Raw genomic sequence first — 4,779 nt, 5'->3', positions numbered from 1 at the left:
GCTTTTCACAACAACATTTTTAGTGGCTGCGTAATACTCTCTTTTATTAATGTAATATTATCTCCTTGACAGTTTCCTTAACATTATGTATTTAGGTTGCTACTATTTCCTAATTATTAAAACAAAACACATCAGCAAACAAACAAGCCCTTGCGACAAATATCTTTGTGTGTGTACTTTGGTTTGTTTCAGATTATTTTCTTAAAATAGAGTCTTAGAAATGATCTTACTTTATTACAGTTATGGATATGTTAGTTATTATTTAAAAATAGTTTAATAATGTAAATAATTAAATGTATTTAATAATTAAATTATTAAGTTATTTTTAATAATAAAAAGCATGTATAAGACACAAATTTAGAAGATACAAAAGGTCATGCAGTGAAATCAAATCTCTTTTTGAATCTCTCTCTGAACCATCAAGAATCCAGCCTCAGTTTCTTGCTTTTCTTTTCAGAGAAATCTTTTATATTATTTGTTTTTCTTTTCAATAGTTGTGGAATATTTGAGTGTCTCTTGTTGATTGACATTTACATGAATCCTAATCTCTTCCTACTGTGTACTATGCTGTATTGACTATCACAATGTAGACCTTATTTCCCACCTTATAAGATACTAGGAGCAGAATTGTTTGGTTAAAAGTTATGAGCATCTAATGTTTTGATAGGTATAGAAGTCTCTCCTTCTCTGGGGGGTTATGTTTGAAGACCTTCAGCAGATCGTGATGGTAGTAACCAAAGCTATATGTACTGTTTTTTCCCGTATATACAAATCTACGATAAAATTTAATTAGTAAATTAGGCACAGTAAGAGATTAACAACAATTAACAAATAGAACAATTTTAACAGTATGCTATAATAAAAGTTATGGGAATGTGGTCTCTCTCTCTCTCTAAATATCTTATTGTACTGTATCCACCTTCATCTTCTGGTGATATAAAGCTGAATTGATAATGACTACCTGATGAGATGAAGTGAGGGGAATGACGTAGGCATTGTGACGTAGTGTTAGTTTGTTATCCACGGGGCCATACATCTGGGGAGGATCCCCTAATTCCAGGCTGAGGGTAACTGAGACCGTGGAAGGCAAAACCATGGATAAGGGAGGAATACTGTATACAAAATCATTGCCATTGAGGTTATATCAATTTATGTTTCCACCAGTAATATGAGAGAAAAGAGTGTCCTTTCTTATTCTCCCCATTTATACAATATATTATGAAATGTTTTAACCTTTGCTAATTTAAGAGGCCAAAAATATTATTTCATTGTAATTTTAATTTCTTTTATTTTGGGTGAGACTGATCATTTTTTAATAGCCACTTATTATTTCCTTTTTTGGGGATGGGTTGTTTTGGGGAGGTGCTTTCTTTTGGGTTTTTCCTTTTTTCCTTATTAATTTTTCAGCAGTTTTTAAATTGATGAAATGTAAGCTCTTTGGTTGTGATGTTATTTGCAAGCATCTTGTCCAGATTATCTTTTCAGTGTTTGTTATTTATTTGTTTTTGCATTACAGGATTTTTTTCCCCCCAGAAATGTTTTGTGTGTATGGTTGTCTGTACCAATATTTTTTATTTTAAAGATCTTGAGGATTGTCCTACCACAGAAAGCCTTTCTCTACTTGGAGACTTTAAATATATTATTCTTTTTTCCTTTGGTAATTTTATGAGTTTGTATTTTACACATATTTTTGCTGAATCTAAAGTTTATTTTTGTATAGAGTATAAGATAGGGATACAACTTAATATTTTTAAAAAGTGAATCAATACCATTTGTTGTGTGATATATTCCCCCCCCATTATTTTAAAATGCCAGCATTATCATATATTAAATTCCCATATAAATTTGGGTCTATTTTTTATTTTTCTATTCTGTTCTATGATCTTTTTCTCATGAACTATATTTAAAAATTTTTCTGGTTTTATAATATATTTCAATACCTGGCATAGCAAGTGTCCCTTCTTTATTATTCTTTTTCAGATTTCTTTCTTTCTTTTTCTGCGGTGGAGGAACACAATCGTTCATTTATATTTTCCATAGAAACATTAATTGCTTTGCCTGTTTTTTCCCCTTAATTCAATAGTGTTTTCATTAGAATTGTTTTATTTTTTTTTAATTTTTAAAAATATTTTATTCATTTATTCATGAGAAACAGAGAGAGAGAGAGAGAGAGAGGCAGAGACACAGGCAGAGGGAGAAGCAGGCTCCATGCACCAGGAGCCCGACGTGGTACTTGATTCCGGGTCTCCAGGATCAGGCCCTGGACTGAAGGTGATGCTAAACCACTGAACCACCCAGGCTGCCCTAGAATTGTTTTAAATTAATTGATTATTTTGGGAAAAGATTATATTTTTATAATTTGATATTTTCTATTCTATTTTTCTATTTGTTTTTAGTCCTTTGCCTTTTAGTAGCATTCAAGATTGATTTATGCAGATTTTGCATATTTTAATTTTTTTTTTTTTTGCTATTTCAAATGGGATCTGTTCTTTCATTTCACAATATAACTGGTAGTTGTACTAAATATATGATGGCTATTAAATATATGTAATAATTTTGTTGCTAGCCATACTATTACTTATTCTTGGCTTTAATAATAGTTTTGCAATGGAGACTGTTGGCTTTTCTTGATAAACTGTTAGACCACTTTAAATAATGATGATTTTACTTCTTCATTTCTCATTTTTTATGGTTCATTTCTTTTTCTTATTTTGTAGTCTTGGTTGCTATCTCCAAAATAATGTTAAATAGTAGTTGACACAATGGATGTCTTTGTTTTATTTCTCATTTTACTGAGAGTATGTATAGTTTTTCTCCATTAAGTATGATGGAGGTTTTTGAGTTGAAAGAGACATGTTGTACTGTGCCGAGGAAGTACCCATTTTTCCTATTTTGTTAGGATTAAAAAAATAAAAAGCAGATAGTGAAGTTTTCAAATATCCTTTCAACACTTATAGAGATAATTGTTTGAGTTTTCACTTTTGATCCATTAATGGATTTCTTGGTAGTTTTGGAATAAACCCAGTGGTATGGATACCAAAGACTCTTGATTCCACCTGCTAATTTGCCTTGTAGAAAGACTGCACTGGTTTATAATCTCACCATAGATGTATCAGAGCACTTAACAAACAAGTGTTGGGAAGGTGATGAGTGGTCTTTTGTAATGAGAATTATCCACTAAAAAGATGAGGAAAAACCATCTGAATATAAGCAAGCCACATCTTTGCAGCACAGCAATAGCAACAGAAAAGTTCAAAATCTACCCACACTGAACCATGATGCCTCAGGCTTAGGAAAGAAAGTTTTCTTAACGTGAAGGGCATTAAGGAGGGTTCATAATGAGATGAGCATTGGATGTTATACTATATGTTGGCAAATTGAATTTAAATAACAAAATTAAACTAAAAAACAAAGAAAAAATAGTTTTCTTTACCTAAAGGAAGAATTAGGCATATTATTCAGTTATGCAAGAAGCAAAGTCCAGCTAATATGAGCACAAAAAGAAATATATTGGCTTATGTAACTTAGAAATCTAAGAGGGTAGATCTTACTTTAGGTAGAGTTGCAGCCAAGTGTTCAAACATTATTACTGAGACTGACCTTCACGTATTGGCCCTCAGCTACCTTTGTTGACTTTATACTTAGAAAGAGGTTCTCCACGTTACAGCAAACATGGCCACTATCTGTTCTAGGTTTACATCACCCTCTACTCTTCTTGAACTAAAGGGTGATACTCTTTTCTTCCTAGTATAGCTACAATTCGTGCAGAATAACAATGGCTATCCTGTCATAGGTCCTTATGCTTTCCAATTACTTTGCCTAGGTTTTGATTGATTTGCATTTGCCTCTGCAATGGAGAAACTGAGCAGTCACAAAGCAGTAGATGAACAATAAAGCGGCTGAAGCAGGAAATACAAGGAGTTTCATGGTATTAGATAAAACTTTCACCCTGGATCTTGATAGAAGTAAGTATTTCCTCTTTGAGTTATGTAAAAAGACACAATGATACTTTGAGTGATCTGAATAGCCTCTGAAATTTTAATATTCTTATCTTCTTTCAGCCAGATCATGGGAGGCCGGCATCTTGCTTATAGATACTCTTGAATGCTATTGAAAGGCCCATTAAATTAAATATACAAACCCTTGGCAACAGGGGATTGCCATGAATTTGACTGTTATCTGCAGTGTGTCAGGAAATACTTCGTGATGTTTTCCTCAACAGTGACACAGAAAATAAATTGAAATTAATTGTTTTTAGTTGATTAACTTTATGGCAATATGCATATACTTTGGAGGTTAAGGATGTTGGGAAAACAAGCATCCACTGAAGAAGAAATTGCATGAGAAGCCTTGGAAGAGGAGAACTCTCACATACAAGTGAGAGAGGCTTTGACAGTAATGAGAGTATTAAGGGCTGGACGGGCCCTTAAATTGTGTTCATTAAGTGGTGTATGCCTTTTTTTTTTTTGTAAAGTTTATTAAGACTCTTGAGAGGAGACTAATGCCTTTCAACACAGAGAAATAAAGATGCTCATTTAGGACTATAACATGTCTCCCCTGAGTTTTTTTAAATGTTATTTTTGACACACTTTTTTGGCATTTTGACACGCTGCTGTTACAAATCCAGTCACAGCACAGTACTTCCATTAGACAAAAACAACAGCATTTTTTTCTCTAGGCAAGAAAGAGTTTGAATTGAGATACGTATGAATTGACTTTCATGAACTCTTCAGTGAAGGGAGAGTTGAGAGGATAAGAGTAAGATGATATTCATGTGAT

The 4,779-nt window shown here is 32.7% G+C and overlaps 1 long non-coding RNA gene across 1 annotated transcript; it reads left to right on the top strand.

The window, feature by feature from the left end:
* The first annotated feature begins 1,022 nt into the window (after positions 1-1,022).
* Positions 1,023-4,536, top strand: LOC112648259 (uncharacterized). The gene is made up of 3 exons (XR_003128869.3): positions 1,023-1,138; positions 3,824-3,965; positions 4,062-4,536. It is a non-coding gene; the product is annotated as an uncharacterized LOC112648259 (long non-coding RNA).
* Positions 4,537-4,779: the final 243 nt, after the last annotated feature.

Source organism: Canis lupus, chromosome 7 (assembly GCF_003254725.2).
Source record: "Canis lupus dingo isolate Sandy chromosome 7, ASM325472v2, whole genome shotgun sequence".
Lineage (NCBI taxonomy): Eukaryota > Metazoa > Chordata > Mammalia > Carnivora > Canidae > Canis > Canis lupus.
Note: the sequence above shows the minus strand (reverse complement) of the source record. Positions and strands in the feature narration are given on the sequence as shown.